The sequence below is a fragment of the Sminthopsis crassicaudata genome, chromosome 1 (genome assembly GCF_048593235.1).
Source record: "Sminthopsis crassicaudata isolate SCR6 chromosome 1, ASM4859323v1, whole genome shotgun sequence".
Lineage (NCBI taxonomy): Eukaryota > Metazoa > Chordata > Mammalia > Dasyuromorphia > Dasyuridae > Sminthopsis > Sminthopsis crassicaudata.
In genome coordinates this window covers 306,994,583-307,021,415 of record NC_133617.1, presented here as the reverse complement: position 1 = coordinate 307,021,415, position 26,833 = coordinate 306,994,583, and positions in this window count along the sequence as shown.

The following is a 26,833-nucleotide window of genomic DNA, read 5'->3' as shown; positions in this document are numbered from 1 at the left end:
GTTACACCATCAAGTAATTCTACTTCCTATGCATGACAAGAGCGAGATCTTCTAAGCAAGAAATAATCATTTAAATGAGAAAACCCTTATTCTCAACTTCTGTCTGTAAGTATCTGATTGAAATATTAAATTGTCTAATTATAAATTACATTATTAATATTGAACTGATAACTATTTTGACTTCAAATGTACTAAAAAGTAATAAAATGATATATTTTTAAAAAAACTGCTTTAAAAATTGAGACATGAACTAGATTAAAATAACTGCCCTGCATAAGACTGTTAAAACTCATAATTTATTTGCATTTCTTCACTAATAATTTGTGTATACCTTGGTAAAAGAAAAAAACAACTTGGCTTTAATTGGAAATATTTCTTATATTCAATTGATTTCTCAGAATAGGGGAAAATGTGGGCTACAGATATTTTTGATTATTTCATTATTAGATATTACAAAGAGAAGAAAGTTAATTCTATAACATCTTTATAATATAAAGCAACTTTAGTAATAAGAAAAGAATGTCACATTGATAAATTTAATTCAATTTTTGTAACATTTAATAATTTTACTTAAATATAAAATAAGGAATAAACTGAATAGCCAAAGAGAGACCCAAAAGGAAAATAAAAGCAAAATAAGCAAACAAACAATAAAAAACAGTTTCATATGCTCAGAAGAACAACATGGAGGATTCAAAACATGTAACTATAAATTTCCCTTCAAGAAAGAATTTATAATAATAGAAGATATTATCTTCATTAGTGTCTGTCTTTAAGCTACACACATATGTGTATGCATGTATGTTTATACACATATATATATATACTATTCATATCCTCCCACCCATATGTACTACCCATTCATACACCTACACCCCGATTCAGAGATACACACACAAACACACCCATATGCACACATAAACACACAAGACTTTGTCTGACATTAATGATTACTAGTCATATTTTTAAAAAAATTTAATAAATTCTATTCCTGATCTATTTTTTTTACATTTGTGTATACTCTTATTTCTTATCCCTGATAACTCTTCTACTTTAATTGTACTGTTTATCTTTCTTTGCTATTACTTAAAGTCCTCTCACCCATGGATCCCTCCTTTATCTTCTCTCCACACCCTTTCCTTCCCTCTTTATCCCATTCCCATTAATGTACATGTCCCACTGCCATAACTGTGCTTAGATTTCTATAGCCCACCATTATCTTAACACTTTGCAATTAATTTACACACTTTATCCTAGTGTCATAATTCTACACATTCCTCTATATCCCCACCTTATCCAATCCCCCCTTTATTTATAGATTATTGAGAGATCTACTATACCCAATGACTAACAATCCATTATCCAATCTTTTACTGAAGATGGTCAATATGGGGAAATTGTTTAACTGCCAAATTTTTCTATTTACCTTGAAAAGTTTGTTAGGAAATTCCTTTTTCTCAAGTCAAACATAAAAGTAACTGCTTATAACTTTTACTTATTGCTCCTAGTCATCTCCCCTCTTCTATCAAGCAGAGTATGTTGACTCCTCCACATGAAATATTTTAATTCTTATAAATATTTGAAGGCAGTAAGTATGTCCTATTTTCCTGTAAACTATCATGGCATGAACTACAGACCTTTAACTATCTCAATTTTCCTTTTCTGAATAGACTCAATATTTATCCAAGTCCATGATGGAACAATCATTCAATTAAAATTCCATCATTATCATTATCATTATCATCACAATAAATTCTGGAATTTGTCAGTAATTGAATTTAACTTCATTTGACTTATAGTTTATAGACCTCATATTATTATTTGTTTTGTTTGTTGTTTTTGTTGTTGTTTTGTTTTGTTTTCTGTCTATCTCTGTTTAAGGAAGTAAAATTCACAGATAAGTAGCACAAAGATTAGTGCTGAATTTGAAGTCAAGTCAAGAAAACGTAAGATGAATTTTGAATTATTTATTTTTTTTTCAATGTGGGATCCTGGGCAGAACATTTATATCAATCTCAGTTTCTTAATTGGTAAAAAGTGAAAAATATCTACTTCCCAGGGTGATATATGTATTCAATGAGAAAGTATATTTAAAGACTTTTCCCAAAATTTAAAGCTCTATAAATTATGGGTATTGTTTTTTTTTCCTCTTCATCCTTATCCAGAATCTTTCAAAAATTATTAATGATAATTTTAAAATCTTTTTTACAATTGTCCAAGGGCGCTGAGTTGTAGTTCATCTCAACCTACTTCTTTGATGTTATCAAGAACAACACAATATTTTTATTTCCTTCCTTATTCCAGGTGCCAACTGCCTCTTAGATATTTTTATTCATTTCTTTCCAATTTTTAAATCATTCTATTCAGAAGAGAAAAAAATAACTGAATTGTACCTCAAACTTCTTGCATATATTACATTTTTATTTTGGAAATTGTAAAAAAATATTTTCCATTTTTGCATATATTCATGCTTTGCAGATTTTATTAAAATTAAAAATGCTCAAAATTACTTGAGAAAAAGGAAGGAGGGAAAGAAAGTGGAAAGAGGAAGGAATCAAAGGAAAGAAGGAAGGAAATAAGGACAAAAGGAAGGAAATGGCAAGGAGGAAGAAAAGAACAAAAAAGGGAAGAGAGGAAGGAAGAGACATAAGATTTATTAAACCTCTTTTCTTACTGTTGAGTCATTTCATTTTGTCTGAAACCTCATTGGAGGTTTCTTGGAAAACTGCAGTGCTTTTCAATTTTCTTCTCCAAATCATTTTACCGATTAGTAACTGAAGCAAATAGGGTTAAGTGACTTGACCGAAATCACATAGATAATAAATATTCAAGACCATATTTGAATTCACTAAGAGGAGTTTTACTGATTTCAGACACACCACTCTAACCCCTCCACTTTATGAAAATCCTTATGTTAAATATTTTGTCATTATTATCTCATTTAATTCTCACAAGAACCCTAAGAGGTAATTGCATTATTATCAAATTATTATTGAAAAAAAAATGAGACAGATAGATTTTAACCATTGTTAATATTGCACAGCTAGAAAAATTTTAAATTTGGATTTCATCTCAGATATTCCTCATTATAGGTAAGATACTTTATTCACTGTACCACCAACTGCACAGTACAGAGTTGTAAAGCATACGGTACGGTGCTTATTTTTTTTTTTTTTTTAATTGTTGCTATTGTTGTTGTCTTTCAGTTTTTCTTTAGTTTATTTTTTAAGACCAGTGGAAAGACAAAAGGAATTCAGATGGGGATTAAAATAGTTCTTTATAGAATTCTTTTTTTTTCCTTTTGGAATTAAACAAAACTCTCTATCCTTTTAACTTTCTTATAATTCTTCTCACCTCTCTCATAAAAGCTACTAAACCATAATATATTTTCTTAACTTCTGATACATAGTCATGTTTTAAAATTCCTCTTTGTTAGATTTTTTTTTTTGTTGCTTTTTTTTTTTTAACTTCAAAAGCAATTCCATCTTTATTTTTCAGTTGTATCCCACATGGATGTCTGGGTAAATTAATATGACACATATTTAAATTTCTCTTTACATCCTTCTTTGTGTATCAATTAGCTATATTCATTAAAATGTCCTCTTTTATTTCATATGCTTGGCTGAATTAATTTTTTTAAAGTGAAGATAAAATAGATTTAGCTTCCATTTACTTTCCATTTTATTCCAGTTTCCATTTTATTCAAGTTTGTGTTTTATGTTCATTTATTAATTTATATCTGACAACTTTCATTGGAATCCTTTCTTTTGAAATGAGACCCATTTATAAGAACTTTTCTTACAATGCCCTCACTTTTATGTTTCAGTCATTCCATAGCTCACAATTGAAGCTTTATTTTACTGTTTAAGTGCTTATTTATTTCATGGAAGTAAGATCTAATAATTTTAGTTCTTTCCTCATCTTAAGGAGAGGTCTTAAGGAGAGGTCATAATAGATATAGTTTAAGAGTCACCTTCCTAATAAGACAAACAGATGTGTAAAGAAAAATATTCAATTGTTTTTCTTCTTTATTCAGTAATGACGCCTCCTCTATTATGGACTTCATAAAAGTAATTTTTTCATTTAAAATGCCTGAATGTTTCCCATATTGGTATGTCATTAAACACAAAGCAATTGCTAGATCTATGTAATTATCACTGTGAAAACATTTAAAGTCTATTGGTATCTATATATCTAAACATCTTTAATTTATTTGCACAACTCCTGGTCATGAAGGTATGGCTAAATATCAGGAAGACAAAGTAAAATGTTGAAGGGGGATGCATTTAGTAGCAGTGTTCTAATATTCTGTTAAAATTCTGGATCTACACAGACAAAAATTTCAAAATTCTAACATCATTAAGTGTAAAAACAATGATACCTTAAAGGGGTTAACAGGTTTTTTCTTGATCTATTAATGACATTATCATGGTCATGATGATGGTATTGAAGATCTATTTAAATTAGCATTTTAACATTTTTTTTTCATTTTCCTGAAAAAGATCTTGGGGAGAAAGCAAACTTAGTATGGCTCTGCACTATTTATTGCTAAATATGTCCTGTTGGAGCATAAAGTACAACTCTGCCATTCACATTTATAAAAGAAAAGAAATAAAAATTAGAAGAGGAGGCAGACACAGGAAAATTCAATCAATACATCCTCTTAAAAATATTTCCATCACTGCCTTCCTCTTAATCCCACACTCTGTTCTACTAGTTAAATATTTCATTTTACATGTCAGCTTACCTTTGAGCAATCTTGTTCTCTTGCTTATCATGCTATTCACCTTCCTTTACACTTCTGCTACATCAAGGGATGGTCATAATGTAATTTCAAGTGCTTTTATTCCATTGTCTACAACTCATTAATTTGTCTGTTGAACCATCATATTCTCTTTCCAATTCTACCTATGTTTTCTCACTCCCAAGCCCACTGTCAATCACTACCAGAGTATTATTCATCCCATTTTTTTTTTACTGTTCACACTATCCCTGCTGATCTGGACTTATTTTTTTCTTTTCAAATTACTGATACTTTGATTATGTTAAATCCTCTATCCTTGAGTTTTTCTTCTTATCCCCGTTCATGTTTCAAAGTGAAAACCAAATTTTTGTCACAACCTAGCTTCTCTGCTCTGAAATGGGCTGAAAAATACAAATGAAGGAAGTTATACAAATATGTTGACAGTTCATTTTACATTGCTGTATTAAATTCATTCAAACTGTCATTGCTCTATTTCAACCTGTTTAATTTATTATATTCTTCACAGCAGTTCTTTCAAACTTTCTCAAGTATAAACACATATCTGATATAAACATCTGAGGTAATTTACTTCAAAATTCTTAGTTTCAAGATAAGGAAATTGAGGCATATGAGGTTTAAGAGATTTGCTGAACATCATACAAATAAAATGGTTCAGAGATGAGATTTAAACTCAAATCTTTGGAATCCCAAGTTCATATTCTTCATCCTATAAAGAAGAAATCTGTACCGTCACTATCCTTTCCTTCCAGCAAAAGAAGTCACTTCACCTCATATTTCTGTGATACCCCAGTCCTGGGAAGAAGAAGAGATATATGTCACTAAAAGAAAAATAATAACAATAATAACAAAAATCTCCATAACTCATTTTACTTTCCAATTTTATGTCTTAAATTATCTTTAGCATCATTCCTCACCTTCTATTTTTTCATAGTTAAAAAAAAAAAAAAAGATTAGATGGCTTCTTTGACAATAGGATGATGGCTATTTCAAGCTTTTTTCCATTCTCCTTCAGTAAGCTTGTCCCTTTGCTCTTCACCTCCTTTTTTTCCTAGTTTTCATCATCTCCAATACACTGATTTCCTGCTATAGCCTCCCAAAACACATAGTCATTTAATAGTCTTAAAAAACAAATAAAACAATATTCACTTAGCCATCCAAGCACTACAAGGTATGAGCCTTAATGGATTTGCCTTAAAGAGCCAAAACCCTAGCAGATCTAGCTAAATTCATTACCTTAATTTTCTAATGTCCTGCTTATTTTTAATATTTACATTCTGGTTTATTTTCCAAAATCAGATATAAAATTACTGGTTTTTTTATTAAATATTTTCTAATTTTCAAAAGATACGCATAACAAAACCTTGTGTTTTGATTTTCCCTTCTTCCCTCCACATTCCCTAGATAGCAAATAATCTAATATATGTTAAACATGATAAAATATATGAAATCCAATATATGCAAATATGTTTATGCAATTATCTTGCTGAACAAGAAAAATCTCAAAAAGGAAAAAATAATGACATAGAAAAATGATGAAAGCAAACAACAACAAAATGAGTGAAAATGTTATGTTGTGATCCACACTTATTTCCCACAGTCCTCTCCCTGGGTGTAGATGTCTCTGTTTATGACAAAATCATTGGAACTGGCATGGATCATCTCTTTGTTAAAAAGAGCAATATCCATCAGAATTGACCATCATATAATCTTATTGCTGTATACAATGATCTCCTGGTTCTGTTCATTTCATTTAGCATCAGTGCATGTAAGTCCCTCCAGGGTTCTCTGAAATCATCCATCCTGCTGATTGTTTCTTATAGAACACAAATATTCCAAAACATTCATATACCATAACTCATTTAGGCATTCTCCAATTAATGAGCATCCACTCAGTTTACAATTTCTTGCCATTACAAAAAGGACTGCCACAAACATTTTTAAACTTTTGGGTCCCTTTCACTCCTTTAAGATCTTTTTGAAATATAAGCCCATTAAAAACACTCATGGATCAAAAGATATGCAGTTTGATAATTTTTGAGCAGAGTTCCAAATTGCTCTCCAAAATTGCTGGAACATTCACAATTCCACCAACTATATATTAGTGTTCCAATTTTCCCACCTCTCCTCCAATATTTGTCATTATGTTTTCCTGTCATCTTAGCCTATCTGAGAGGTGATATCTCAAAGAGAGTAGTAAGTATCTCAAAGTTGACTTAATTTGCATTTCTCTGATCAATAGTGATTATCTACTTTTTGTTCAATAATGACTTCCAGTTATTCTTTGACCAAAAATTCCATCTTTTTCCACAAATATGAGAGGAGAACTGTCCTGTGTTTTACTAATTTACTTATAATATTGCTGTTTATGTCTAAATCAGGAGCCCTTTTCGATCTTATTTTGGTATACCTTGTTAGGTGTGAGTCAGTGCCTAGTTCCTGCCATACTAGTTTCTGGCTTTCCCAGCAGTTTTTGTCAGATAGTAAGTTTTTAATTCCAAAAGCTGGGTTCTTTGAGTTTGTCAAACACTAGATTACTAGAGTCATTTACTATTTTGTCCTGTGAACCTAACCCATTGCAATGATCAACTACTTTCTTTCTTAGTACCAAATAGTTTTAAAGACCACTCCTTTGTAATATAATTTTAGATCTGGCATAGCTAAACCACTTTCATTTGCATTTTTCTCATTAATTCACTTGACATTCTTGACCTTTTGATCTTCCAGTTGAACTTTTTTATTATTTTTTCTACATCTCTAAAATAATTTCTTGGAAGTTTGATTGATATGACACTGAACAAACAGATTAATTTGGGTAGTATTTTCATTTTTATTATATTCACTCAACATACCCATGAGCAACTCATATTTTCCAATTGTTTAAATGTGACTTTATTTGTGTAGAAAGTGTTTTATAGTTGTGTTAATATACTTCCTTACTTTGCTTTGGCAGATAGAGACCTACATATTTTATAATATTGACAGTTATTTTCAGTGGAATTTCTCTTTGTATCTCTTACTATTGGATTTTGTTGGTAATATATTAAAGTCCTGATGATTTATTTGGATTCATTTTGTATCCTGCAAATTTGCTAAAGTTGTGAATTGTTTATATTAGTTTTTTTTTTTTTTTTAGTTGATTCTTTAGGGCTGTCTAAGTATACTATCATATGCAAAGAGGCATACTTTGGTTCTGTCATTACCTACTCTAATTACTTTAATCTCTTTTTCTTCTCTTATTGCCAAAGCTAACATTTGTAATACAATATTGAATAGTAATCATTATAGTAGGAAACCTTGTTTCACGTATGATCTCATTGGGAATGGTTCTACTTTGTCCCCATCACTGAGGGTTGCTGATGATGCTCAATAGTTGTTACTAATTATTTTAAGGAAAACTCCATTTATTCCTATGCTCTCTAGTGTTTTTAATAGGAATGGGTATTTAATTTTATCAAATGCTTTTTCTGCATCTATTGAGATAATCATATATATATATTTTAGTTTGGTTATTGAAATAGTCAGTTATGCTAATAGTTTTTCTTAATATTGAATCAGCCCTGCATTCCTAGTATAAATCCTATTTGGTGACAGGGTATTGTCTTAGAGATGACTTTCTGTAATATCTTTGCTAATATTTTATTTTAAGATTTTTGCAAAAATGTTCATTAGGAAGATTGGTCTATAATTTTCTTTCTCTGTTCTCACCCTACCTGATTTAGGTATCAACACCACATCTGCATCATAAAAGGAATTTGGTAGGACTCCTTCTTGCCCTATTTTTTCAAATGGTTTATGTAGTATTGGAACTAATTGTTCTTTAAATGTTTGGTAGAATTCACATGTAAATCCATCTCATCCTGGATATTTTTTCTTAGGGAGTTGATTAATAACTTGTTCTATTTCTTTTTCTCAAAAGGGAAAATATAAGAAATTTATTTCCTCTTTTGATAATCTGGGAAATTCTATTTTTGTAGGAATTCCACCATTTTACTTACATTATCATATTTATTGACATATATTTGGGCAAAATAACTCCTAATTATTTTACTAATTTCATATTCATTGGTGGAAAGTTCTCCCTTTTCATTTTTTGAGACTATACATTTGATTTTCTTTTTTTCACTTTTCTAATCATTAACTAAAGCATTATGCATTTTGTTGCTTTTTCATAAAACCAACTCATTTTTATTTATTAATTCAATAGTTTTCTCACTTTCAATTGTATTAATGCTCCCTTTTATTTTCAGAATTTCAAATTTGGTATTTAATTGGAGATTTTTAATTTGTTCTTTTTCTAGTTTTCTTTAGTTGCAAGCTCAACTCATTGAACTTCTCTTAGTTTATTTAGCTAAGCATCTAGAGATATAATATTTCCTCTAATAATTTGATTGGCTTCATGTCACTAATTTTGGTATATTGTCTCATTATTGTCATTTTCTTGGATGAAATTATTGGTTTTATTTATGATTTGTTGCTGCACCCACTAATTTTTTATGGTTACATTATTTTTTCCAATGAATTTTTGATTTATTTTCCCCTGGCCTTTTACTGCATGTAATTTTTACTGCACAATGACTAGAGAAAAATGTATTTATTATTTTTGCCTTTCTGCATTTGATTTTGAGGTTTTTATGCCCTAATGATCATGTATTGCTGACAAAATTATATTCCTTTCTTTTTCCATTTAAATTTCTTCAAAAGTCTAGGGTACCTTTAAATGGGATGCAGTTTGCTTCTTTATCTCTTTTAATAATGTCTCTTTTTGCTTATGTCTGACCTGAGATCAGGATTGCTATTCCTGTTTTTGTTGTTGTTGTTGTTACTATTGTTGTTGTTTTGTTTTAACTTCAGCTGAAGCATCATAAATTCTGTCCCAGAATCTAAATGTGTCACGTAGCTTGAAAAGAATTTCTTCTAAGCAACAAATTGTAGGATTCTATTCAGCTCTGGTCTTTTCACCAGAAATGGATGAAATTCACCTGTTTCTTTCAATGTCTTCCCTGAAAGATGTTGCTCAGTTTTGATGGATTGTTGATTCTTGGCTATAAGTCAAGGTTCTTTGACTTTTGGAATATCAGATTCCATGCCTTTTGATCTTTTCAAGCTGCTAGGCTCTGGGTAGTCCCAATAGTGGCTTCTCTATATTTGTATTCTTCCCTGTGATTTGCAATTTTTTCTCTGTGATTTGATAATTCTGAAATTTAGATGTGATGTTCCTTTGACTTTTCATTTTGGGGTCTCTTTCAGGAACTGATTGGTGAATTCTTTCAAAGGCTATTTTATTCACTGTTTCTAGACCTTCCAGGTAGTTTTCATTGATGATTTCATGAAAGAACTTGTCTAGGCTCTTTTTTTCATCATGGTATTCAGGAAGTCGAATAATTCTTAGATTATCTCTCCTAGAGCTATTTTCAGGTCAGTTGTTTGTTGTTGTTGTTGTTGTTGTTGTTGTTGTTGTTGTTGTTGTTTTACAATGAGGTATTTTATATTTTCTTTGATTTTTTTTCATTTTTTAAAAAATTTTGTTTGACAGATTCTTGAAGTCTCAATTATTCATTCACTTCTATGTGTTCAATTCTAATTTTTAGTGAATCATTTTCTTCAGTTAGCTTTTTTTCTCCCCTTTTGCATTTGACCAATTGAATTTTTATATGAAATGTTTTGTTCATTGCATTTTTCCCATTTCATAGACTTTGTTTTTTGTCATTGAATTGGTTTCATTTTCATATTTATTTTAGAAGAAGTTATGAACTTTTTTCCATTTCATCAGGTCTATTTTTAAAAGAGTTTTCTACAGATAATTTCTTGTTTCCATACTTTCTTGCAAAGATCTCATTTCCTTTCCACATTTTTCTAATGATATCTTAAAATCATGTTTGAATTCTCCCAATATAACCTTGTGAAGTGGGTACCAACTCATATTACCCTTTGGGGCTTCATCAGGTTTTGATTTCGTTTTTGGTCTGTTCTTTTCTTTCTCCATAAAAGCTAACTATGTTCAGAGTTCATTTTGCTTTTTTTTTTTTTTTTTTTTTGTTCATTTATTTTAAAATTTGAGGTCAGCTCTTAAGGTAAAGGGGCAACAGCCACTTTAATGTCCTGGGGTAGGTCTGCTGACTGACTTCTGAGACTGGTTAAGCATGGCCAAACACTGCATTGTTCTGAGGCTCAGTGGCTTACAATTTGCCTTTTGTATTTGCATTTGAGTGTCTTACAGCAAATCTATTTAATCATTGGCTTGTAACCAGGACAAAATAGCCTAAAAGCAACATAGCAGATTCCCAGGTGCTTCATCATACTCTCCTTCCCCTTCCCAATTCCCTGCCTAGGGCTCCTTACACTGTGATCTGGGCTGAGCAGCCTCTTCTCCTGCTGACCTTTGAAACAGACCTTTTCTGAAGTTCTTCCAAAGTATCTTCTTCTGGAAATCAGTTGTACTCCAAATATCTGCGTGTTCTGTCACTCCAAAATTAATTCAAAGTCTTAATCTACTGTTAATTTGAAGAAAGCTCAAGGGAGGTCACATAGACTTTTTTAAATTAATTTTTATATATTATAACATTTTCTTTGACAGTACATATGCATAGGTATTTTTTTTTACAACATTATCCCTTGTACTCCCTTCTGTTCTGAGATTTTCCCCTCCTTCTGTCCACCCCTCCCCTAGATGGCAGGCATTCTCATACATATTAAATATCTTATAGTATATCCTAGGTACAATATATATGTGCAGAACCGAATTTTGTTGTTGTTGTTGTTGTTGCAAAGGAAGAATTGTATTAGGAAGGTAAAAATAATCTGGGAAGAGAAACAAAACAAAACAAAACAAAACAAAACAAAACAAAAACAAAAACAAAAACAAAAACAAAAACAAAAACAAAAACAAAAACAAAAACAAAAACAAACAAACAAAAAAAAACAATGCTCACAGTTTACACTCATTTCCCAGAGTTCCTTTTCTGGATGTACCTGATTCTGTCCACCATTGATCAATTGAAATTGGATTAGCTCTTCTCTATGTTGAAGCTATCCACTTCCCTCAGAATACATCTTCATACAGTATCATTGTTGAAGTGTATAATGATCTCCTAGTTCTGCTCATTTCACTCAGCATCAGTTGATGTAAGTATCTCCAAGGCTCTCTGTATTCCTCCTGTTGGTCATTTCTTACAGAACAATAATATTCCATAACATTCATATACCATAATTTACCCAACCATTCTCCAATTGATGGACATGCATTCATTTACCAGTTTCTAGCCACTAAGAAAAGGGCTGCCACAAACATTTTGGCACATACAGGTCCCTTTCCCTTTTTTAGTATTTCCTTGGGATATATGACCAGTAGTAGTACGGTTGGGTCAAAGGGTATGCACATTTTGATAACTTTTTGGGCATAATTCCAGATTGCTCTCCAGAATGGTTGGATTCTTTCACAACACCACCAACAATGCATCAGTGTCCCAGTTTTCCCACAGCCCTTCCAACATTCATCGTTATTTGTTCCTGTCATTTTAGCCAATCTGACAGGTGTGTAATGATATCTCAGAGTTGTCTTAATTAGCATTTCTCTGATCAATATTGATTTGGAACACTCATATGAGTGGAAATTGTTTTAATTTCATCATCTGAAAATTGTCTGTTCATATCCTTTGACCATTTATCAATTGGAAAATGGATTGATTTCTTATAAATTAAAGTCAATTCTCTGTATATTTTGGAGAGGAGGCCTTTATCAGAACCTTTAACTGTAAAAATGTTTTCCCAATTTGTTACTTCCCTTCTTATCTTGTTTGCATTAGTTTTGTTCGCGCAGAAACTTTTTTAATTTGGTGTAATCAAAATTTTCTATTTTGTGATCAATAATGGTCTCTAGTTCTCCCTTGGACACAAACTTCTTGCTCTTCCACAAGTCCGAGAGGTAAACCATCCCATGTTCCTCCAATTTATTTATGATTTCGTTCTTTATGCCTAAATCTTGGACCCATTTTGATCTTATATCATATGTGGTGTTAAATGTGGGTCCATGCCTATTTTCTGCCATACTAATTTTCAGTTTTCCAAGCAGTTTTTGCCAAATAATGTATTCTTATCCCAGAAGTCGGAATCTTTGGGTTTGTCAAACACTAGATTAGTATTTTTATTCACTTTCGTGCCCTGTGAACCTAATCTATGCCACTGATCAACTAGTCTATTTCTTAGCCAATACCAAATGGTTTTGGTGACTATTGCTCTATAATATAGTTCTAGATCACGTACAGCTAGACCACCTTCATTTAATTTTTTATTTTTATTACTTCCCTTGGAATTCTGGAACTTTTGTTGTTCCATATAAATTCTGTTGTTATTTTTTCTAGGTTATTAAAATAGTTTCTTGGGAGCCTGATTGGTATAGCACTAAATAAATAAATTAGATTAGGGAGTATTATCATCTTAATTATATTTGCTCAGCCTATCCAAGAGCACTGAATGTCTTTCCAATTATTTAAATCTGACTTTATTTTTGTGGCAAGTGTTTCATAATTTTGCTCATATAATTCCTGACTCTCCTTTGGTAGATATATTCCCAAATATTTTATACTATCGACCGTTTTTTTGAATGGAATTTCTATTTGTATCTCTTCCTGTTGGATTGTGTTGGTAATGTATAAAAATGCTGAGGATTTATGTGGATATATTTTGTATCCTGCAACTTTGCTGAAATTCTGAATTATTTCTAATATCTTTTTAGCAGAGTCTTTGGGGTTCTCTAAGTATACCATCATGTCATCTGCAAAGAGTGATAGTTTGATTTCCTCATTTCCTACTCTAATTCCTTGAATTTCTTTCTCAGCTCTTATTGCCGAGTCTAACATTTCTAGTACTATATTGAATAGTAATGGTGATAGTAGATCCTGATCTAACAGGGAAAGGTTCTAGTTTATCATCATTTCATATAATGTTTACTGACAGTTTAAAATATATGCTCGTTATTATTTTAAGTAATAGTCCATTTGTTCCTATACCCTCAAGCTTTTTAATAGGAATGGATGATGGGTTTTATATGTTTTTTATTAATTTGATTATTAATATGGTCAATTATACTAATAGTTTTCCTAATATTAAACCAGACATACATTTGTGGTATAAATCCCACTTGATCTTAATGTATTATCCTGGGGATGATTTTCTGAAGTCTTTTTGCTAATATCTTATTTAAGATTTTAGCATCAATATTCATTAAGGAAATTGGTCTATAGTTTTCTTTCTCAGTTTTCGATCTACCTGGTTTAGGTATCAGTACCATGTCTGTGTCATAAAAGGAATTTGGTAGGACTCCTTCAATCCCTATTTTTTCAAATAGTTTATATAGCAAATAGTTTATATATATATGGAGTCAGTTGTTCTTTAAATGTTTGGTAGAATTCACATGTAAATCCATCTGGTCCTGGGGATTTTTCTTAGGGAGTTGGTTAATATTTTGTTCTATTTCTTTTTCTGAGATGGGACTATTTAGACTACTTACTTCTTCCTCTGTTAATCTATATTTTTGAAGGTATTCTTCCATTTCATTTAAGTTATTGAATTTATTGGCATAAAGTTGAGCAAAATAGCTCCTAACTATTGTTCTAATTTCCTCTTCATTAGTGGTGAGTTCTCCATTTTCATTTTTAAGAGTACCAATTTGCTTTTTCTCTTTCCTTATTTTAATCAGGTTTACTAAGGGTTTGTCTAGTTTGATTTTTTTGTTGTTGTTGTTTTTTTTTCATAGAACCAACTCTTAGTTTGATTAATTAACTCAATATTTTTTTTTATTTTAAATTTTATTAATCTCACCTTTTATTTTTAGAATTTCAAGTTTTGTGTTTGTCTGGGGGTTTTTAATTTGTTCCTTTTCTAGCAATTTTAGTTGTAAGCCCAATTCGTTACCCCTCTCTTTTTCTATTGTATGCAAGTAGGCCTGTAGACATATAAAACTCCCCCTTTTTACTGCTTTGGCTATATCCCACACATTTTGGTATGATGTCTCATTATTGTCATTTTCTTGGGTGAAATTATTAATTATGTCTATGATTTGCTGTTTTACCCAATCATTCTTTAGTATAAGATTATTTAGTTTCCAATTATTTTTGGTCTATTTTCCCCTGGCATTTTATTAAATGTAATTTTGATTTCATTGTGGTCTGAAAAGGATACATTTACTATTTATGCCTTACTGTATTTGATTTTGAGGTTTTTATGCCCTAGTATATGATCAATTTTTGTATAGGTTCGATGAACTGCTGAGAAGAAAGTATACTCCTTTCTGTCTCTATTTAGCTTTCGCCAAAGATCTATCATATCAAACTTTTCTAGTATTCTATTTACCTCTTTAACTTCTTTCTTATTTATTTTGTGGTTTGATTTATCTAATTCTGAGAGTGCAATGTTGAGATCTCCCACTATTATAGTTTTGCTGTCTATTTCTTCTTGCAGCTCTCTTAATTTCTCTTTTAAGGATTTAGATGCTACACCACTTGGTGCATATATGTTTAATATTGATACTGCTTCATTATTGATGCTACCCTTTAGAAGGATATAATGCCCTTCCTTATCTCTTTTAATTAGATCAGTTTTTGTTTTTGCTTGATCTGAGATGAGCATGGCTACCCCTGCTTTTTTGGCTTTGCGTGAAACATAGTAGATTCTGCTCCACCCTTTTACTTTTAGTTTGAATGTATCACCCTATGTCAGGTGTGTTTCCTGTAAACAACATATAGTAGGATTCTGACTTTTAATCCAGTCTGCTAACTGCTTCCTCTTTATGAGGCAGTTTGCCCCATTCACATTTATGGTTAGAAGGACTACTTCTATATTGCTTGCCATCCTATTAACCCCTGCTTTCCCATTTCCTTCCCTCTTACCCCCCTACCCAGTATTAAACTTGTGAACACCACTTCCTTTTCACAGCCCTCCCTTTTTAGGATCCCTCCCCCACCTTAAAGTTCTTCCCCTTATTTTACCCCCTTTTCTCACAATTTCTGTATTCCCTTCCCCTTAGCTTACTCCTTCCCTCTCACTCTTCAATGAAGTGGAAGAAATTTCACCATAAATCAAATATGTCTATTGATACACACTATGTTCATCTCCCTCCTTTCTTTCTCTCAGATATAATAGGTTACCTTTGCCTCTTCATGAGATGTAGTACAACCACTTTACACTTTTTTATGATATAATTTCCTTTCCACCTCTAGTTTGTAGGACAAATTATACATATGTTCTTTACATATTTATATGGCAGAAGTATAGTTCTCAAGATTTCTTTTTACCTTTTTAGAAATCTCTTGAGTTCTGTATTTGAAGATCAAACATTTTATGTAGATTTGTTTTTTTCTTCAAGAATAGATGGAATTCATTTATTTTGTTAAATGTCCATCTTCTTCCCTGGAAAACGATGCTCATTTTTGCTGGTTAAGTTATTCTTGGCTGCATACCAAGTTCCCTAGCCTTTCGGAATATCATGTTCCAGGCCCTTTGTTCTTTTAATGTGGACGCTGCTAGATCCTGGGTTATCCTTATTGTAGCTCCAATATATCTGAATTGCTTTTTTCTAGCAGCTTCCAGTATTTTTTCCTTTGTCTGATGATTCTTGAACTTGGCCACTCTATTTCTTGGCATTTTGATTTTAGGGTCCCTTTCAGTAGGTGATTGATGAATTTTTTCGATGTCTATTTTACCCTCTGTTTCCAAAACGCCTGGGCAGTTCTCTTTGATAATTTCCTGATAAATAGTGTCCAGGCTCTTTTTTTCCTCACATTTTTCAGGGAGTCTGATTATTCTCAAATTGTCTCTCCTGGATCTGTTTTCCAGGTCTGTTGTCTTTCTAATAAGGTACTTGACATTCTTTTCAATTGTTTCATTTGTCTAGTTTTGCTTGACTACTTCTTGGTTTCTCCTTGAGTCATTCATTTCTACTTGTTCCAGTCTAATTTTCAATGATGTATTTTCTTCACTCACTTTTTTTTATATCTTTTTGTAATTGTCCAATTGCGTTTTTAGTGAGTTTTCTTCTTCTATGGAATTTTTTTCCATTTTACTTTTTTAGAAAGCTTATTTCTTTATCCAGCTCACTAATCCTGTTTTCCTTGTAGTTGTTTACCTTTTCCAATTCAATAATTTTGTTTCTCAATGATTTGATCTCTTTATCCAGTCTGGATAATTTCTCCAGGCTCTGTTGCCAAGCTTCCCATTTCTCTTCTAGCTCTCTTGTGAGAGCCTTTTTGATTTCCTTTATGAGATTCTTTTGTATTGAGGAGCAGATCATATCCCCCTTAGTGGGTTCCTCTGGGGACAGGCTGTTTTTAGTGTCCTCAGTATTTGAAGTCTGCTCTCTCTCCATACAGAATTTGTCAATCATTAGAGCCCTTTTGAATTTTTTGTTCATTTTGTCAGAGCGGGAATTGAAGAAAATAAATTGACAAGAGAAACAATTGGTCTGTTTTGGGGGGGATGGGGCTGGATGGTGTTAATGGGCTTCCTCTACAGACTGGGGGTAGGGCAGCAGAGAGCCACTAACAGAACAGTGATGGCTGCGTTGAATCTGCAATCTGAGGCTTTGAGAACTGCTGAGTCAATCCAGGTGGGGGTGGGGGTGGCCGGGTCCTGAGAGATGCTATATTTCTGGGGTTTTATTCTTCACCCTCTCTGCTGCTCCTAGCTTGCTGCCAAGACAGAATATCCACACTGTGGTAAAAGTCTTTTTGCAGAAATGGCAGAGATTGTACCCCTCCCCCCTCAGGTCTGAGCTGTGTGAGCTGCCTGTCTTGCTCTGGCTGCCTGCCCTCAGTCTGAGCCCAGTCTGTTCGACCCTCCCCTAAGCAAACACAGACCTTCTCTGGAGAATTTCAAGGATGTCTTCTGTTGGTGATTATTTGTGGGTTTCTTTTCAGGTCAAGCATTAACTCCAAGGCTTGTCATGAAGTAAGTCCTGAGATAAAACAAGGAGCTCAAGCAGCTGTCTGCCTCCACGTGGCCAACTTCAGTCACATAGACTCTTGACTGCTCTCTGTCATCTTTTCTCTGACCTCAAAATTATTGCTTTGAGATCATAAACAGTATAATTGTCCATTTTTAGCCATCATCTATATTGGCCTCAATGTAGTGTTTTTTATTTTTATTACTCGTTCTTTCTGTATATTTGCTTTGTACGACTTTATTTGACACTGTACTTTTATAATGTACTACTTACTCATTTATTCTTTTTAATCTGCTTTTCAAATTCATTATCTAGTTCCTGAGCACAATATTTCAGTGTCCTTTCCCTCCATAAAACAATTTTTTTTTTTATTTTTTAAAAAATATAATATGTTATTTACTGTAGAGGGCTGTAGATAGTCAGGAAACTCTGGGTGAGGTATAAAACCCTTTAGCCTAGAGGGAACCTGCTAACAATATCTCTTTTGTCTCCCCATCTCCCTTTGATGCCTCTCACCCTTCCTGAGAATTCAAGGAGAGCATGACCATCTATTTTCTACTTGAAGCAAGGGATACTTACATAAAGAGGAATGACATATCAATAGCAGGATGCTTATAGTTAATAATTGAGCAAGGTGCTGCATGACTTAATGCTAGTATAATTAACACATGCTCAAGTGCTGTAGTGATATAATAGTACTAAGGTATTTAGGGGCTGAGAGGACTTGAAATAAAGGTAGTCCATCTTTGACCAGGTTCCCTGCTTCATCACTCCTTCACTAAGACCAAGGACTTCGGCTGGTCCCAAGATTCTCCAGAGAGCTAGTCCAGACAGTATATTTTGACACTCCAGCATAGGGACTCTAGAAAGCATTTTGGCATTTCAATTTGGGACCTCCAATTTACTTGTCTCTGAGTATGTTGCATACCCTAAGTAGAATGTTACTCAAATGAGTGGCTGTCTTTTTTGGTATTTGTTTTCATGGTCCCTGGCATTGTATCTGATGTATACTATAGGATCACTCCACTCTACATCTGTTGCTTTGCCTAGTTTCAACTGCTACAAACAGATTAAATGCATAACTTGTTTGGTTATTTATTTAATATTTTATCTTCTTCAAATTACATGTAAAAAATTATAAATTAATGTTTTAAATGTTGACCTTTAACTCTTTTACCTTCTTTGCTCCCCTCTGCCGTTTGAGAAACCAAACAATTTAGTAAAAGTTTATACATGTACAGTCCTGCAAAACATATTTTCATATTAGCAATAATGTAAAAGAATATGGGGGAGAAAACAAAAATAGATAGATAGATGATAGATAGATAGATGAAAGAAAGAAAGAAAGAAAGAAAGAAAGAAAGAAAGAAAGAAAGAAAGAAAGAAAGATAGATAGATATGTACCTGTATACTTGTACTCAGACTAGTTTTTATCTGGAAATGTACACAATTTTTCATCTTAAGTCCTTTAGAGGTGACTTGAGGAGTCATTGAAATTTTTAGAATAACTAATTCATATGTAGGGTAGGTGATCATCATTCAATATTTAGTTACTGTTCTGGTTCAATATATTTTACTTTGAATTAGATCATGTTAATCTTTTTATGGTTTTTGAGAAAATCCTGCTCCACATTTCCAATAGCACAATGGTAGTAAGATATTACAACTATATACCAAAATTTATTTAGGGATTTACTATTTTATGGGTATCTCCTCATTTTTCAGTTCTTTACCACCACAAAAAGAAACTCTTTAATTTGTAATCTCACTATTACATGGAGCATCCTCTGTCCTCTGATTAGAAGATTTGAGAGTAAGGTAATGAAATTCACCCAATGTCTTCATTTATGAAGGGCAGAACTAGATTCCCTGGACACAATATACTCTGCTTCTGCTAGTCTACATGATTTCTACTTCATGAATCAAGATACATTTCTCTTTCATCTTTTCCAATCATCTTCCTGCCTCTATTTGTGTACCATTTTTACCCTATTATATTGCAAGTTCCTTAAAAACAAGAACTTTTTTTTTTCTTTTTATTAATTGTATTGCTCGTACATTGCATAGTGCCTGGCACAAAGAAGATGCTTAATAACTCTTTATCAAATTGGATTCAAATAGAATGACATTTTAAAAAATGTGTCTTTTTTCTATTGTGCCTGATATAGTATGGACTTAAAATGTGTATTAATAGATTGCTTAATTAATTTTCAAAAAATCCCAATGATTATTTTACCTATGTAAATATTTCCTTTTTACAGGAAGTGAACTTTTAAATTGGAAATATTTCAATGGTTGTTTCTACAAGATTTTCTCTATCCACATGTGCCTTTTTATTTTTTTTCAAGATTCTATTTTCTGTTTTGACTCTTTTTCTTTTCTTTTTTTCTTAAAGAATTCTCAAAAGAATAATTCCTGCCACTCATAAAATTTTGTTTAATGTGAGGATTAAAAAATAAAATGTGGCTCATAAAGGGATCAGGTCTGTGAATGAACACTACCATTTTAATTATAAATATATCAAAACTATATAAAAATTGTTCTACTTCTGAAGTTCAGATATTCAGAAGTGATATATCTTTAATAATAATAGTATCATAAACCATCACCATTTATGGTAGAATAAAATTCTACAGATACTTTCCCTCTCCTCAATCTAAGTGATTTTTATGGTAATGAATAAATAACAGTTTGGAAGAAACTTTTGGTTAAATATATTTAATTTGATTTTTTATAACTATTATAAATTCCAAAAGTCAAAAAAAAAAAACACTCCACAAAGATTATTATGCATGTGGCATTTAAAGATTTAAAGAACTGTAATATTAGCAAAGAGTGAGTGAGGTACAAAGAGTTAAATAGATTTGGCCAAACAGAAATATTAGACAAGGAAAAGCAATCTTCAAAAACCTATTAAATACCATAATGGAAAACATTATAACCTATAAAATTACCTTTCACCTTGAATTACTTGTACATTCTAAGAACCAGATTTAACCAACGTAATTTGCTTATTTCCTTGATAAAATATTTTGTTGTAATTTCATGAAGCCATTCTGTGAGTTTTATTTTATAATTTTATAAAAAAAATTTAGTCTTAAAATATGCATGTTTATGTTCCCTTTTAATATGAGCTTTCTCTCTCTCATACACACACATACACAGACATACATACACACACAAATGTACATATAGTTGCATACATAAACACACAGAAGCTATGCACCTGTGTGATGAAATAAATAATTTGTTTTCTCCCACAAGGAATATTTTCTTAAACCCACAAACATAGCAGGTTTGTGCTCTAGATTATTTTTAATTGAAATCCTGAACAAAAAAAGAAATAAATGTTTGTTAGACTAAAAAAATCTACTCTACAATGGAAAGTACCATCCATATCCTGAAAAAGAATTATGGAGATTTTCTGTGAATTAAAGCATAATGTTTTCACTGCTTTTGTTGTTATGTTGTTTGTTTGTTTGTTTGTTTGTTTTCTTTCTTGTGTTTCTTTTCCTTTTTGACCTTTTTTTTTTTATTTAACTTTTTTGCTCAACTTTTCAAGTATGGAAATAGGTTTAGAGAATATGCATATTTTAATCTATATTGGATTGTTTGCTGTCTTGAGGAGGAGGAAAAGAGGAGGAAAAGAGTGGAGTGGGAGAAAATTATTAATGCAAAGTGGTGCAAAAGTGGATGTTGAAAACTAGCCTTGCATGTATATGCAAAAATAAAATGCTTTTTAAAAATTCATACTAGAAAGTTATGATTGCTTTCATATTAAAATAAGCTGATACCAGTGATGTGTACATATATTTGTTATAACATGATAAATGAAATGCTCAGTACCAAAATGTTAAATTGCTTTTAATTTATTAGTATTTAATTGCTTCTACTACAATTTTAATAGCCTTTAAATCCCTTTTATTTCAAATCAAGACCCTTGCATATTTCTCTCTTATTTGATAGAAGTTTAAAGAATCAGAACATACAAGTTTTCCACAAGCCATGTTTCATCTTTTGAAGAAACAATTTTATGTCTTCAGTTTTTTTTTTTATTTTTTAATTTTTTTTAAATTTTATTTATTTATTTTTATTGCATTTTAGTATTTAGTTCCCAAGGATTTAGGTCAAGGTAATAACCAACTCAATGGTAGTGAATCATGTAAAATTGAATTTTAAGTAAACTGTAAATAATCTAAAGGGAGAAAAAGATGTCAGTTTTGACTTTCACTCTCTTTAGGTTCAAGAATTTATTATGGTTCATTGAAGCAAAAAGGCAAAGGTATGAAGCATGGTCTCACAGAAAGCAAATTTTAGAAAATAGATCTAATTAATAGAAATAATTGGTGAAACTACATTTGTTGCATGGTATTACAGTCAAATTTCTATCATAAAGGCTCTATTCCTTAAATATATATGTAATGAAGCCAAATTTATGAAAATGAGACATTTTCCAATTGATAAATTTTCAAAAGTTATGAACAAACAGGTTTAATAAGAAGAAATTAATTGATCTATAATCATAAAAATCTGGTAAATTAGTATTGATTAGAAAAATTAAAATTAAAAAACTCCAGGGTACCACTTCATAACCATTGGAAATGATGTGCTATAGTGTATGAATAAAAATAAGAATGCTAATAACCTATTAATGGAGTTATGAAGTAATCCATCTATTTTTAAGTACAATTTGTAGCTATGCTCAAATGATTTTACACTGTGCATAATATTTCATGGAACATTTATAACTTTTAAAAAAGTAAATTTTAGAAATGAATGGAGGAAAATGTAAATCTGTTATAATTTTAAAGTACATTATTAGTTAATCTAATAAAAGGGAAAAATAAGCCAGAGTTTGGATAAGAAAAAAATTACAATTCATTATTTACAAGAAACATATTTTTAAAACAAAGGAAAAAACTATGAAAGAAAGCTGTGGGGATGGGCAACTATTCATCAAGGGTATCCAAAAATCAACTCTCACCATCATGATATCTGACAAAAACAAAAACAAAAACAAAAACAAAAACAAAAACAAGCATTCAAAAATAAAAAGGGGCAAATAAATAAAGTATAAAAGAAATCAGGGAGAAGTAATGTTGGCGATAAATTCAAATGAATCCAAATTCTCTAACATCAGAATTCATAAAGGAGACATTATCTAATCTTTAAAAAGATGTATTGAACAAATAAGAATTTTAAATATTATTTTATCAATTCAGAATAAGTATAAAACAATGATGAGCAAAAGAGAAATTAAACACATTTTGGGAGAAATTAGTTAAATTAAATAAGATAAACAATAATTAAATTACAATGTGGCCATTTCTTAATTGAATAAAATAATGTGCCAAATTATCTGTACCACATGTAACTTTTATAAAAATGGCTCTGAAATAGATACCAGAGGTTGATCACATATGTACTAAGAAGTTAGTCTAAAGTAGAAATACATTTTTCTAGTATTTTATTATTACAAATACATTCAAAAATAGTTTTCAAGATTCACTTTTGTAAAATCTTGTGTTCCAAAATTTTCTCCCTCTCTTTCCTCCTCTGTCATCCCCATGAAAATTAGCAATATGATAAAAACATATTTCCGTATTTGTCTTGTTAAGAAAAAAAGTAATCAGATCAAAAGTGAAAAAAAAAGCCACAAGAAAAGGGAAAAAACAAACAAACAAACAACAACAATAACAAAAGGTGAAAATGCAATTATTTGATCTACATTCAATCTTTACAGTTCTCTCTCTGGATGTGGATGCCACTTTCCATTAAAAGTCTATTTGTATTGCTGAGAATCATCTCATTGTTGAAAAGAGCCAAGTCTATCACAGTTGATCATCACATAATCTTTTTGTTACTATGTACCATGTTCTCTTGGTTCTTCTCATTTCACTCATATTAGTTAATGTCTTTCCAGGCCTTCAGAAAGTCATCTATCAAGGTAAAAAGTCCTGAACTTTTATCCTTGGTACAGGTGGCATAAGATGAAGAGATGATGAGGCATGACATTCCTGCAGAGAGGATAGTCAATGAAAAGACATGGTAATGGAAATGGAGCACTATGTTTTAAAAAACAATAATAGGCCAGTGTAACTGGATCATAGATTATATACTGGACAGAGATTAAAATATAAGAAAAATGGAAGTATGAAGTTGCCAGGTACCTATTTTAACTAATTCTTATAAATTGGATGTTAAGCTGTTATTTCTAAATTATGGATTGCAACTTGTGCTATCTCTCTTTAAATTTGGAACTCTGGAGGCAAAATGAAAATTCAGGGCCTTTCTAGAAATTACAATATATTGGGTGTAATGAGATAGAATATTCATGCAAGTATAGTAAATAAAATGTATATTGAAAGGGACATAGAAAGACAGAAAGAGCTGAATAACCATGTTGGAAGAGAGAAATGAAGAAAAATTCCCTTTATAAAATGGCAACTGATGTGATCTTTGAAAGAGATTACTTCTTCTACCACTGGATGTGATGAGGAAGTAGAATGCAAATGTGAAGAAAATAGCACTTATAAGAGATTTTATCAGCTAGGAAGATGGAAAAATCCTGACAGTCCTAAAGATAAAATAGCAAGACAGAAGGCCTCCTTAGAGTACAATGAATGGTCAGAAGGCTTTATTTGCTTGGCAGACTTAAAAAATAGTTGATATGTTATAGAGGTAGGATTTAGTGGGAAGGTAGATGTAAAGAGCTCCCAGTCCACTACCTTACATGTAGCAACAGAGTTGATGTTTTATCTTTTCATCCAAACAATAAGTCCAAAAATAGCTACTCCATACAATGGATAAGAATTCTTCAGGGAATGTAACCACTACCATTGAGAAGGAGAATATGAGGCTGAAGAACTGAGTGGAAACTGGATTCTGACTTTCCTATTATAGGGATGTAAATGAGGCAATCATTATCTAGATTGGAGATTCAGGATAATGAATGTGATAATTGCAGCAAATTTAAAGGAAAGTGCTCTATGGTTTCCAAATAGATTCTTGTAAATCCAGAGGCATGAAAAGGAAGGAAGAAATCTCCCCACCCACCCCACTGATGACATAAGAAACTATGGGAAACTAGTGAGATAAGATATTATGGAAGTATTCAAAAGTAAATATTTTATATTTAATTTCAAAGGCAATTAGGACAATTTGAAGGATTTTTACTGTTTTCTTTTTTGGTATTAACAAATCTCTTTTTCAGCCATATCAATTTGGGAGCTCTACAAAGAAAAAATTGGAAGAGAAACTTGAGTCAGGGAGGCTAATTATCATGTCATCCCAATAGATCTGTAAACATGTTTGAAGGCCAGAATTATAAAAGAGATTATATTAATACAGACAAATGGAACAATGTAGTGGAGGGATGAATTGACAATTAAAAAGATGTGGGGAACTGAAAAAAAGGAAAGAACCAAGGATGACCCTTGGGTGACTGGAAAAATGTTAGAGCTCATTCAGGACAAAAATAAAGAAATTTAGAATTTTTTGCAGTGATGATATGATTTCAGTGTTGGACCTTTGATGTTTAAGATATTCAATTGAAGAGGTCCACTACAAAGTTGAAACTGTGAGACAGAATAATATGCCTTTTTTTAGAGTAGAAATTAATCCATTTCTGTAATGTTATTCCAGTTTCTGCCATAATGTCTGTCACATAATAACCACTTGAAAAAGTGTTTATTGATGGATTAATAGAAATGTTCTTTGCTGTAATGAGAAAAAAGGCTATTGTAGTAAAAAAGCATAATATATCTAGATTCATCATGGAACATTGGCAGTGAGTGAATTTAAAGATTGTATTGACTTGTGTCCTACTTCTTGCACTTAATTGTTCTTGGAGAAATTACTTGATATCTTTGATGAATTTATTTGTAACAATAAAATAAGATTATGCATATAAAATGCTTTATAAATTTTAAAGATTTTAAATTAATTTCAGTTATCTAAATGAAATTATTTAAATAAACATTTTTAAATTCCATTCAATTGAAAACAACATTTTTTTAGGGTGAACACAGGTTAATTTTTCTTTATTTTATTTTTTATTAGAGCTTTTTATATACAAAATTTATGCACAGGTAATTTTTCAACACTGACCCTTGAAAAAAATTTCTATTCCAACTTTTTCCCTCCTTCCCCCCACTCCCTCTTCTAGATGGCAGGTTGTCCCATACATTTTAAATAAGTTAAAGTATATGTTAAATGCAATAAATGTAATAATATTTATACAGTTATCTTGTTGCACAGAAAAGATTGGATTAAGAAAGAAGGTAAAAATAACCTAAAGAAAAAACAAAACATAAATGCAAGCAAACAGTCATTACCCAGGGTTCTTTCTTTGGGTGTAGCTGGTTCTCTTCATTTCAGATCAATTAGAATGGATTTGGATCCTCTCATCATTGAAGATAGCCATGTCCATCAGAATTGATCATAATATAGTATTGTTATTGAAGTGTATAATGATTTCCTGGTTCTGATCATTTCACTTAACATCAGTTCATGTTCTCTGTATTCATCCTGCTGGCCATTTCTTCTAGAACAATAATATACCTTAACATTCATAGAACACAGAGTAAAAATATTGAAAGTTTCCTTATCTTGGAGCAAAGTTTCAAGACACATATCAGCCATATACTGGGCACATTGTTTTGTACAAATTATTTAACATATTTAAGGCTCAAATTCTTCATCTATAAAATGTAGACAATTATACTGCCTGCCTAGCATATTTGTAAAAAAAAAAAGTACTGTGAACATCTTAAATCATCACGTAATCATGAGTTAATATTGCTATGTTTATTGAAACAGATAGTTAAATATCATGAAATTGTATAGTTGTGAATATCCATCCTTTAACTAAAGTATTGGCTTCAATCATATAATTTTGCTTTGCTTTTTTTTTTAAATCTTGGCTCTTACAAACAATATAACTTCTTACAGACCTTATAACATAAGGGAGGGGGGTGAGAGAAAGACAGGTAGGTGGAAGAAAGAGGAACTTAAAGGTTGTTAATTCTGTTCTATAGATTGTGATTACATTTCTTCTTTCCTTATATATAGCATAGACAATATCAATAACAGAGAAGAGGATCTTTTAATAAAATGGAGAGAAGTACCTTTCA